Consider the following 12,150-nt stretch of genomic DNA (forward strand, 5'->3'; position numbering starts at 1 on the left):
TGGGCCTTCTACTGGATGCTCTGCGTTCCGATTTCCCCCATCAAAGTAGTGGAAAGATGCACGTGTTCCAGTAAGAAAATGTGCATTTGGCGCAGGGCCTGGGACTTAGTAGGCGCTCGGTAGATTTTTAATAAATGTAAATGAGAATATAGTGCTGTATCCCAGCTCTGAAAAATCAGTAGTTTTATGCTCTGAGAAATTGCTAACTTAATGAATATTTTGCTCTGCAGTTAGACTGTTTGGGTTCAGGGTTTCAATTTGCTGTACACATCACAGCGTACATTTTACAAAAAAATCGTGTGAGAGGTGTGGCAGTCCCCCTCACCCTCAGATCCCTTGCCTTTTCTCCTCTGCTCAGGACTGTGAAGAGCAGCCCTTGGTCCAAGAGCTTCTTCCTCTAGTTTTAAAAGCACAGAGCTCACAATTTTAAAAACGCTAAATTTTCTAGGCCTGATTGGCAGCTAGCATTTCTGATCAGGGAGAAAGGGAAAAAAAAAGTGAGTATTATAATTTCTTCCTTCACACTAATATTAAAAAAATGTGTGATCCTTTAAGAAAACTTGAGGAACTTTTCCTTACTGGGTTAAGCATCTTCATCTTGGTCTGAATCCAGTCCTCATTAGAAATACATTAATCATTTGTGGCGGCCAGGTGTTTGGATACTGCTGGAATAATTTGGCTGGGGCTCTACAACTCATCTCCTCTGTGGCAAACCTGACCTGTTTTTCTTTATTAAAAAACATGTAACTACTAAATGAACGTAGAAGTAACAAGTTAATTCGGGGCTGCCCCAGACAAGCTTGAGTGTTTCACCCAAAAGAACAGGAGCACTCATTGAGTATGTTGTGAAATCTTGCAGATAATTGGAAAGCAAGATCTTTTCTCGATCGTCAAGTAACTGCTATTGAGGAAATCAAAGACTCAAAAAAAATACCGAATGTAAAGTAAGACCATTGCCTAGCTTCCAGCAGGCACTGGGTAATTCTTTGTAGCTCTTTGAAGGTCCAGTATTGAGGAGATGCTCTAAAGGAGATGCCCTTAAGACCCAAGCCCCACTCTGGTCCTCTTCTGCTCTTCTTTCACTTCCCAAATCCCTTTAGTTATAACTGTTGACAGTAATATTCTAGGATATATGTGATATATACATGCATAGACATAACATGTACATACATGTGTGTGTTTGTACCTGTATACCTAAATGTTTATATATACCTAGGATATGTACACATATAGACATCTGTATACCGTAAACATGCAAATAGGGTGTGTGTGTGTATATATATATATATGTAGTGTGTATAAGTAGTGAATATATATTATGTATACACTTACGTATATATTTACATGTATTTGAATAATTTTGATGAGTGTCGCCAAGGAAATGGATACCAACTATGAATAGTTACATATAGGAATGCGCCAGGATAATATCAAGATGACAGAGTAGATGTTAGACATTAGCTGTGTTTTTTTCTTCTTTTATAAGATATACTTTTGGGTCACTGGAGCAGGTTTATTGTGCTGTAGCTAGTCTCACATTATCTCTGTCACATGAGTGCAAAGATAACCTGAAGTGGTTGTCAGGCAGTGCCCTAATCAAAAGACAGAAACGTTGTCTGTGGTGCACGTCAATACATTTGCTGTTGATTCCTGGCAACTTTCAAGATTGAGTCAGGAAGCAGATGGCTGTGAGAACTTAGTGAAGAACCCAGGGACCAGCATGGGGTACTCTCCTGTAAGAACTATTTATGTCACGTGAACATATATCCTGTTTTGATATAATTACTAGCTAGTGGGGAAAAGTGTGAACATATCTATCATTTCTGTATCTGAAATTTAGTAAGGCAGTGCTGACACTGAATTCCACATGGTCAGAGGCATTTATTTATGACTAGCGTTGTTTAGGGGGCCACGGAGCAGGGGTAGGCCGTGTGGCAGCAAGGGGTAAGCTGAGGGATGATAATAGCGTTTCTCTTCTGGACTCATGATGGCAAAGGTAGGGCTGTGCTGAGAACAGGTGTTCCTGAGGAGGAACTTACTGCAGGACATCTAAAGACCTGGTACCTTAGTGGCCTCATGTTTGGAGTAGTCGGTTCCTTCAGGAGGACTGAATTCTAAGACCGGTTTGAAATCAACGTGCCCCCTTCTGTCATCAGAGTGGAAGGAATACAACCATGGAGTCAGAAATAGGCACTGGGGTTGAAGCTGATATCATTACCTTGTAGCTGAGTAACCTTGACTGAGCCACTGAAAAATATCTGCATGTCCATAATAGTATCCACCTGTCAGAGAACCGTGGGTATGAAAGAAAATAATTTCTATCCAATATGCAGTAACCACCCGAACCCAGTGCTTGGGGCTCTCAAGAGGTGGCTGTCAAGGCATCCGCCAGGGCTGTGGGTGGTTGGTGCCCAAACTCAGCCCATACTTGGAGCAGTCTTTACCTCTGGGCAGGCTGTGTGCTCCGTGCTTAAGGGTGTGGGTGCTTGAGTCGAACTACCTTGGTTGGAATCAGCTCTCATGGTCGTTTAGCCTTTCTAAGCCCGTTCCCCTCTCTGCAGAGTGGAATAATGGTAGTACTTTCTGACAGGCTCCTTGTGAGCATGGAGATAGCTCTTAATACTGAGTCTGGCACACAGTGAGCCTTCCAGAAGTCTTCAGTCCTCTCTGGTACTATTACTACTACTCTTCCTGCAAAGGAGCTAGAAAAATAGTGTAGGCGAAGCATGTAGTGCAGTCTAAATTACTATTTTACAAGGAGGTATCAGGCCCAGAGGCTTTAAGTGACTTGCCTAAACTCAAGCAGGTGCCCAAGCCATGAGAGCTCAAGGTCCCCGGATTAATATTGAGAATGCCTGCTGTGGCCCATACCTGCTTTAGCACCGCTTGCCAGGTTGGCTCTGGAGCCTGAATCCTTACAGAGGGCACTGGAAGCCTTCATCCCTTTCCTCTGCTGACGCAGAGCCCCACGGCTCTTCATCCGAGTCCTATACTGGCCTGCTTCTCCTGAAGCTCAGAGTATATCAGATTTTGGGCCCAGTGGGAATCCGTTCACATTTATCCTAACTTCAAAAAAAAAAAAAAAAAAAGCTTGATTCCTAGGTATTATTCATACTTGTCATTTTAAGCTAGGACACCAAACTTGAGACAAATCACCTTGGAAAGTAACTCTATAAAGCAGCTGATCAAACCGCTCCCGGAGCCTGTGGCAGTGAGGGCATGGTGGGCTACCCTCCATCCTTCTCGGTTACTGACACAGATCATTCTGAGCATCTCCTTTCCTGCTCACAAAGGAGAGTCTAGGAGCTCCATTCTCTTCGATTACTCTAAGGCAAGATGATAAACTAATAAACTATGATTACATTTATCTTTTTAACTCTCTGTTCTGAAGTTACTCTGGGTTTACTGAAGAGTCAGAAGAGTCCAGAGCTCACATATACGTCTACTCCAGCTTCCCCTTTTGTGAACACCTTGCATGGCCATGGTAGAGCGATCAAGACTAATACATTAACAGCAGTACTATAACCAGACTACACACTTTATTCGTCTTCACCGATTTTTCCACTCACATACCTGTTTTCTGTTCTGTGATCTTGCTTCTGATCCAATTTCACCACATTACATTTAGGTGTCATGTCTTCTTGGCTTCTGATCTGTGACACTTCCTCAGTCTTCGTTTTTCATGACCTTTATAACTCATGAAAGAGAGTCGGGGATGTTGTAGACTGTCCTTTAGCTGGGGCTTGTCCGGTGTTTCCTCATGATGAGGTTGCAGTGAGTATGATGGGTTTTTGTCTAGAACACCACAGTGGTGACATGCCTCAATTCCATTTTAATTTTAGGGTGCAGTGCTTTTCATAGCTTTGCCTTTCACCCCCGAAACAGCAGGGGAAACTGCTGGAACTTTGCTGGATCCCTCTGCCCGAGCCCCAGTACTGATACCCCTGCCAGACCCCTGCGGAGCCAGGACAGAGATGTTCTCTTCTTCTCCATCAGGTCTCTCTTGCTTTCCTATGCCCAGTTCCCTAACTCCCCTGCTATATTCCCTCAAGGATTTAGGGGAGATCTTTCAGAAGACCCAGTCACAGTTTAAGAAGCAAAAATGTCAAGTTTTCTTATCATTAAAAATTGTTTGTGACCACTGAGCCCTTAAGTCCTATCAACTCTCATCTAACTTTCGAGTGGTTACTAAGATAAGTCATGTTTTTTTTCTTGACCTCGAGATTATGTTGATTTTAGTTATAGTCAATTTATATCCTAAGAAGAGAGGTGATGGGCCCACAAAGACCATCATAATTCATCTTTAAGGTGTGAACTAAAACTTTAAGATGCTGGTGTGTTTTATTAAATGTATTATTTCTGCAGACTGAAGTCACTTGTCAGCACTCATAGGAATTGGGGATATTTAGCACTTTGTTTTAGTAAAGGACTTTGATTAACATTTTATTTTGTTAATTTAGCACAAAGGAAGCATCTGAAGGTAGCTTGCAGTGGAAGAACTTTGGCTAGCAAGATTTGCCTCTTCCTACCCGAGAGAGAGTTTTGAGTCTGTGACTTGGCTATTCATTCAGTCAGGAACATAGCAAAGGAAATAGAGGTTTCCAGGCCAAAGGAAAAAATGGGTGTCCAATCCCAGCTTCCTGCCCAGCCTGATGCCCAGGATGAGCGTGCAGTGGGAGGGAGGAGGATGTGCAGGTCAGAGTGGTGCTCAGGGCCAGCAGGTACAGAGACAGAGGCTGGACACCGGGCAGCAGGTCCCAAGCCACTGCCCATACTGTTTCTGCTTTATGTAGTAAGCTGACCCGAGCTGGGCTGATACCAGTACATGCCCTCCACCTGGCCAAGTCTATCATCTAATGTTCCTGGCTGGCCCAGGGCAGGCATCAGGTCAGCCTCCATGGCTGGGACCACAGAATGTGGGCCCTCTCGAGGGCTTCTAACTTACCTACCCAAAATGTCCCTCAGGACTAGCCTGAAACAACTTGGGAGTCAGGCAGAAGGTTGTGCTGTGTTGTGGAACACTCCCTTCTGGACCCTTCCTCCTCCTCCATGATGATGTACTATCAGCTGCACCCTCTGCGTTTCCACTGTCCCTCCTGATCACAGGGGACCAATGTAAAAACCCATTGGCATGCAGCTGAAAATAGCTGATGGAGCCCAGGAGGCTCTGTATTCCCTCCCACCCCTTTCCCAGGGTGTGAGGCTGGATGATGGCTTGGCTTAACTCCCCTCTACGTTTGGTTTTTAGAGCTGGTGTTTTCAGTTTTCACAAAGATTTTCCCCTGAAATGGGTATTGGTATCTGGTTATGGCTTCGTATTCTCAATAAGTATGTTTACCCAGGATAAGTGAGAAACTTCTTAAGAAACTTTTTTTTACATAAAAGGAAAGTTCTTTATTAATATGGCAAATCAAAACTTTCTAAAAGTCCATGTAAAGAAATACTGCAAATCACAGGAAGATTTAGGAATGCAGGCACACTTCTACCCAATGCCTGAATTCCCATGATGAACCCGTGAATGGTTAGGGGTAAGTCTACAGTCCCCCATGCCCACTTCCAGCCCCAGCTTTGACCCTCACGCATTACTTCTTTCTGTGTGTACAGGTGACGACAGTTGGCAGATGTGGATGAGGCAGGGTCTTTTACGTTAGAGATTCTTATGTTGTCAAATTCAAACAAACCATCATGGTTAATGATAACTATTTTCTAACTAATGGTTTCAGACTCTTGAAAAGGTACTGGGAGAATAGTTTTGGCTCAGGACCCCTCTTCACCACTGGTTGGTTTGCGACATTTGCAGGTACTGGCAGTTTCAAACTCAAGCAACTAGTGGACTCAAGAATTCAGAACTGAATGTAGCTGAATAATAACGAAGCAAGGGACTAATAATGAGGGACTGATACGAATAGATCAATAGCTGTAACTGTCTTTATACACAGGAGCATAAAGATTGGCCGGGATTGGATTTTTAAGGGCTGAATAACTTCTGCTGAGTTCAGAGTCTAGCTGTTAGGCAGTGGCATCCTTTCTGAAGCATTTTAAGGATAGTGACAACATGATGTTTAAGGCATGAGGTCCGTGTTCCTGCTCATCCTCACCTATGGCTTTGAACCTGACCTGACTTAGGCCCAAACATTAGGATAACTGTTTGATCTCTATTCATTTAAAATGGACTATCAGAAACTCAGAAGAAATTAATGTAAAGTGAGAAAAATAGTAAATCTAACTTTAGGTAGAGTATCCTTTTTAAGTGTAGAGGAAGAATTAATCCCTTATCCTTTTTAAAATGTAGATGAAGAATTAATCCCTAGCTTGTCATAGGAGGTCACCTCCTGTTAGAGGGCTGTCAAATGCATTGATGAGTTTTTGAGTTTTTACCCTCCAAGGTGATGAATCTCTGGTGCACGTAGAGCTGATAGGGCTCTAAAGAGTCTGTTTCATTTTAAAGTGTTGATGTCATTCTCCAATGTGAGAGTTTTTGCAGACACATAGGACACTGTGTCTATCTTGAGGTTGTTCTCATACTCTCTGCACATTCTGTGACAGGAGCTAACAGAGCATCATTCTGTTGGTTCAAGAATAATAATTATTGGTAAAGATTTCATCTTAATGTCACTTTGTCATAGCATTCTTAGAGCAGAATGTATTTCTGTCCCAGATCAAGGGTATATGTTTTTTACATATATATGTATATATTTTTAATCTTGTAATGTTGGATCTACAAGCCTCTTTCCACATGCAGATAATCTCTTTCAAACATTGTCATAGTCCATGTTTATTCTTTCTCTATGACTTTTTAAAAATGAGGCCTGGCCTTGGTGGGAGTTAGTACTGAGAAAATGAAGATGGGAACAAGACACTTATTAATACCAGTCTCGAACTGGTTGAAAAATAAGAGTGGAGATACAGTTGACCCTTGAAAAACACAGGTTTGAACTGCACGAGTCCATTTACACTTGGATATTTTCCATAGATACAGTACTGTAAATGTATTTTCTCTTCCTTATGATTTTCTTAGTAATATTTTCTTTAACCTACTTTATTGTGAGAATACGATATAAAATACATAAACCTACAAATATGTACTAATCTGCTGCTTATATTATCAGTAAAGCTTCCGGTTAATAGCAGGTTATTAGTAAGTTAAGCTCTCAGGGGAATCAAAAGTTATACATGGATTTTGGATTGTGCTGGGGGTTGGCATCCATTGGCATCCATTACCCCCAGGGTTATTCAAGGGTCAACTGTACTTATATGGAAGGGGAAGCTGGGGAGAGGTCCCGGAGGGAAGAGGCTGGCCTTGTGGGAGCTGGGACCCCAGAACGTGCAGGGCATTTACCTTCTTGGGCACCTCATGTTAGTATTACATGTTAGTATTTTCCTCTGTCTTCCAAGAATCTAGGGGGATTTGTGGAAATAACTGATAGGCTGCCCTATATTGAACTTTGTAAATATGGATACACTGTAAAGTAAGCTCTGGGTTTAGATGAACTAAGAAATTATGAGTAAACCACTTATATCAATGATAACTGTTTTCATTAAATAAATGAAATTTTAGACCAGGAACGTGGATTTTGTGACTTTCTTCAGGTTTATTAAGCTGAGGTTCTGTATCTATTTCTACAGTAAGCTGGTTTGGGGAAATGAGTAGAATTTGTGTGTGTGTATGCGTGTGTGTACATATAACTTAATTGCTATTCAGTACACTTAAAAGAATATAGTCTACATTAAGACATAAGGAATAATAACAAAAGCAGCCTCCGTTTGGGGTGTCTGGGTGGCTCAGTTGGTTAAGCGTCTGTTGATTTCAGCTCAGGTCATGATCTCAGGCTCCTGGGATTGAGCCCTGCATTGGGCTCCATGATCAGCAGGGATTCTGCTTCACAATTCTCTCTCTCCCTCTGGCCCTTTCCCCCAGTAAATAAATAAATCTTAAATAAATCTTAAAAAAAAAAAAAAAAAAAAAAAGCAACCTGAGCTAAAGAAACAGAACATTACTAATACATTTGGAATCCAGCCTATATTATTCTCCATCCTGCCTCCCTGGATTTGTGTTTATCATTCCCTTACTTTGCTTTATGATCTTAGTACATATGGCTGAAGCCCTAAACATTATATTAGATAGATGGTCATGTTTTTGAGTCTTACGGAGCCTTATATACCCATCATTTAGCGTAGCGTGCTCTGCAACTTGCCCCTTAGCTTGAGATCCATCCTTGTTTGTAGCTGCAGCTCTTTTGCTGTTTAGTGCTCCGTCTGGCCAGGAACATGAGCTGTTCCCAGTTTCCTCTGTCTCAAACAAGATTGTTGTTGATGTTCTTGCTTATGGCCCAGTGAACGTAAAATCTGAAGAACATATGCCTAGAAGTAGGATTGCTGGCTTGCTCCTGATGTCCAGGGCTTCTGCATAGCGCCGGAAAGGTCTTGACAGGTTGGAAGCTTCCACCAGCAGTGGAGAGTTCTCATTGCTCCATGTTCTTGCAATTAGCCGATGTCATGGGACTTCAGATGTTTTGTCGGTTTCATGGTATAAGATGAAGTTTCACTGTAGTTACAATTTGCAATTCTAGATGATGAAATCAGCTTGAGCATTCTTTCATGTCTGTTGGCCGTTCACCTTTCCTCTTCTACGAGACGCCTGCTCACATATTTTGCCCATTCTTCTATGAGATCATTGTTATTTTCTTTCTGTAGCAGTTCGCTGCATCATCCAGGGATCTTTTTTTTTTTTTAAATCAGATATGTGATGTCAGTGTCCTTTCCCATCTTATCACTTTCTTCACAGTGTCTTCTGAAGAACAGAGATTTTACATTTTAATGTGAATGAACTTATCTCTTTTCCTGGCATTTATACTTTTTTATATATATATACCTTATTTTAGAAATTCTCCCCTACCCGAAGGTCATAAGCATTTTTTCCATATTTTCCTCTCAAAGTTTTAAAGTTATGCCTTCCATACTTAAGGATCTTAATCCACCTGGAATAATTTTGAAAATGGTAAAAGGAGTCGTTTCTTTTTTTTCTTCTTCATGGCATCCAGTTGTCTTGCACTGATTATTGAACATGTATAGGTTCTCTGTACGCCCCATGATATACAGTACCACCCTGTCATAGTTTGAGGTTCTATCCATGCACATCTGTTTCCTGGAGCTGGACGTGTTCTCTTGGGTTTGCCTCATACCTGTACCCCGTTATCTTAATAGCCATACCTTTATGTTACCTTTTATCTGTTGAGTCAAGTTTCCTTACTTATCTTTTCCAGAAGTGTCTTGCTTACTTGGCCCTTCTCTGCCATATGAATTTTATAATCTGCATGTTCAGTTACACACACGTATATTCCTGTGAGAATTTTTCCTGATTGCATGTATAGACCCTACGTGCGCAGCTCAGTAAATTTTGCCAGATCTAACACACCTGCGTAACCAATACCCCAAACAAGGTCTAGAATATTTCTGTCACCCCCGATATTTCCTTGTGTCCCTTTCCATTTGGTCACCCCCTTCCCTCCAAGGTCTACACCATTCTGATTTCTGTCGCTAGAGAGGAGCGTTGCCTACTTTTGAACTTCATCTAAATGAACATATACCGTAGGTGTATCTTTTTTTTCATTCAGTGTTTTTTATTTCATTCATATTGATGTTTACCAGTAATTTATTCCTTTTTTACTTCCAAGTCATGTGAATACCCCACATTGAAATGAATACAAGTGAATAAAACTGAGCTGTTTCCTATTTGGGGCTATTATGAATAAAGCTGCTGTGCACATTCTGGTAAAGGTCTTTCTGTGGACATTGATATGTGCTCAAGAGAACTGGAAACATTCAGAGTGGAATTGTGGAGGAACAGGAAAAATGCATGCTTAACTTTATAAAAAAACCATCAGATTTCCACAGTGATGACATCATTTTTTTTTAAAGTTGAAATGTACTTGACATACTGTGTGATTAGTTTTAGGTGTACAATGTAATGATTTCACAATTCTCTACATTACTCGGTGCTCACTATAGCAAGTGTAGTCACCATCTTTCACCACACAGTGTTATCACAATATTATTTTTTTAAAAAAAGATTATATGTATTTATTTGAGAAGGAACAAGAGAGAGTAGAGGGAGGAGCAAAAGGGGAAGGAGAGGGACAAGTGAACTTGGTGGTGAGCAGGGAGCCTGACGCAGTGCTCAATCTCAGGACCCTGAGATCATGACCTGAGCCAAAGGCAGACACTTAACCAACTGAACCACCCAGGTGCCCCTACAATATTATTGACTATATTTCCTACATTGTACTTTTCATCCACATGACTAATTTATTTTATTTTATAACTGTAGATTTGTATCTCTTAATCCCCTTCAACTATTTCACCCCTCGCTCCAATCTCCTCCCCTCGGACAACCATCAGTTTGTTTTATGGTTCTATCTCTGCTTTTTTGTGTTTTGGGGGAGGGGGTGGTTGTCTTTTGTTCTTCGGTTTTTGTTTTTTAGATTCCATATGTAAGTGAAATATTTGTCTTTCTCTGACTTATTTCACTTAGCATAATACTCTATAGGTCCATCCATGTTTATATGGCTGACTAATATTGCAAAATATTTATATGTATACACATACACATGTATATGTAACATATACATCATATCTTCTTTATCCATTCATCTGTCAGTGGGCTCTTGAGTTGCTTTCATATCTTTGCTGTTGTCAGTAAACATAAGGGTGCATTAATCTTTTTGAATTACTGTTTTCATTTTCTTTGGGTAAATACCCAGTAATAGAATTACTAGGTTGTACGGTATTTTAAAATTTTTTTGAAGAACCTCCATACTGTTTTCCATAGTAGTTGCATCAATGTACATTCCCGCCAACAATCTGTGAGGGTTCCTGTTTCTGCACATCCTCACCAACATTTGTTATTTCTTGCCATTTGGATACCAGCCATTCTGATAAGTGTAAAGTGACATCTCATCGTGCCATGATTAGTGATGTTGATCGTCTTGTCATGTGTCTGTTGGCCATCTGTATGTCTACTTTGGAAAAATGTCTATTTAGTCCTCTGCTCATTTTTCAATCATATTATTTGTTATTTTGTTGTTGAATTATATAAGTTGTTTATGTATTTTGGATATTAACCTTTTACTAGATATATATTATATTGTTACAAATATCTTCTCCTATTCAGTAGGTTGCCTTTTCATTTTTTTTTTTTTGATGGTTTCCTTCACTGTAAAAGCTTTTTATTTGGCATAGTTACAATAGCTTATTTTTGTGTCTCTTGCCTGAGAAGACCTATCTAGACAATAGTTGCTGATGTCTAAGAGGTTACTGCCTATGTTTCCTTCTAGGAGTTTTATGGTTTTAGGTCTTATATTTTAGGTCCTTAATCCATTTTTGAGTTAATTTTTGTGTATGGTGTAAGAAAGTGGTCCAGTTTCATTCTTTTGGATGTAGCAGTCCAGTTTTCCCGGCACCATTTGTTGAAGAGACTGTCTTTTCTCTATTGTATGTTCTTGTCTCTTTTGTCATAGATTAATTGACCATGTAAGTGTGGTTTTATTCCTGGGCTGTGTCCTGTTCTGTTGGTCTATGTGTCTGTTTCTGTGCCAGCATCATACTGTTCTGATTACTGCAGCTTTGTGGTGTATCTTGAAACCTGGGATTGTGATGCCTGCAGCTTTGTTCTTTCTCAAGATTGTTTTGGCTCTTCAAAGTCATTTGTGGTTCCATACAAATTCTGGTGTATTTAGGATTATTATAGTTCCATGGAAAATACTATTGGTATTTGATAGGGATTGACGTGAATCTGAGACGGATTTGGAAAGTATGGACATTTTAACGATATTAATTATTTTAATCCATAAGCATGGTATATCTTTCCATTTGTGTTGTCTTCAGTGTCTTCTATCAGTGTTTTGTAGTTTTCAGAGTACAGGGCTTTTATCTCCTCAGTTAAATTTACTTTTCAGTATTTCATTTATGATGCATTTGTAAATGATACATTTTTTGAAATTTCTCCTTCTGCTACTTGATTATTAATGTATAGAACTACAGCAGATTTCTCTGTTTACTTTTGTTCCCTGTGGCTTTACAGAATTCACTTATTCTAACGGTTTGTTTCAGTGGAGTCTTTAGGGTTTTCTGCATATAGTATCACGTCATCTG

At 40.3% G+C, this 12,150-nt stretch overlaps 1 protein-coding gene across 1 annotated transcript in view; it reads left to right on the forward strand.

Annotated features, from left to right (window-relative positions):
* TGFBRAP1 (transforming growth factor beta receptor associated protein 1) overlaps positions 1-12,150 on the forward strand; it is a 62,689-nt gene that overhangs the window by 1,245 nt on the left and 49,294 nt on the right.

This window comes from Canis lupus, chromosome 10, assembly GCF_011100685.1.
Source record: "Canis lupus familiaris isolate Mischka breed German Shepherd chromosome 10, alternate assembly UU_Cfam_GSD_1.0, whole genome shotgun sequence".
In the NCBI taxonomy this organism is placed as follows: Eukaryota; Metazoa; Chordata; class Mammalia; order Carnivora; family Canidae; genus Canis; species Canis lupus.